Source organism: Cebidichthys violaceus, unplaced genomic scaffold, assembly GCF_023349555.1.
Source record: "Cebidichthys violaceus isolate CVI_PGR_0920_01 unplaced genomic scaffold, fCebVio1.0.p SCAF_454, whole genome shotgun sequence".
Classification (NCBI taxonomy): Eukaryota; Metazoa; Chordata; class Actinopteri; order Perciformes; family Stichaeidae; genus Cebidichthys; species Cebidichthys violaceus.
The window spans coordinates 16,783-17,500 of NW_027176655.1; positions in this window are offsets into that span (position 1 = coordinate 16,783).

The window sequence follows — 718 nt, forward strand, 5'->3', positions numbered from 1 at the left end:
TGAATTATATTTCACTGATGGTTGGTGCTGGTCTCGCTTTACTTATGGTTTCAAAAGTGCTATATGCAAAAAGCTCAATATTATTACTATTATCTTTTTAGCTATAAATTCTGTAGAACCAACAAAAAGAATGGATGACTTTTTGTTCATTTGCATAAGTATCAGCATTAACGTGTCACAGCAATCATGTCCCAGTTTACACAAAACTTCATAACACACACACACACACACGCCTCAGTCTTTTTACGAAATAAACTCTGTAGGGATTGGTCTAATCTCTGGAATGTTGCTCATCAGGCCCATCGAAACACACAAACACACACACTCACACACACACACACACACACACACACACACACACACACACACACACACCACCTCACCCAGTTGACATCATGAGTGGAGGCAACACCCCACACTCTCTCTCAAACACTCACACACACCTCAACTATTGTAGATTCTCCAACTGAGGTGTTTTGGGGTGAAGGAAAATTGGGAAAGACAATGTATGTATTGGATCATTATTGTTAAAGAAAGAATAAAAACCCTCGTGTTTCTGAACGTGCACTCATGCAGCATTAGTCTGTAATGATACAAGATCAGTCAGGTTGATGCAGTCCGCCTTTAGAAACTCTCTGGGCTAGAATTGATTGATTCCACACACACATGATGAAAATCATAATTCATTACAATTATTTCCCAGCCTCCCTCTACATAC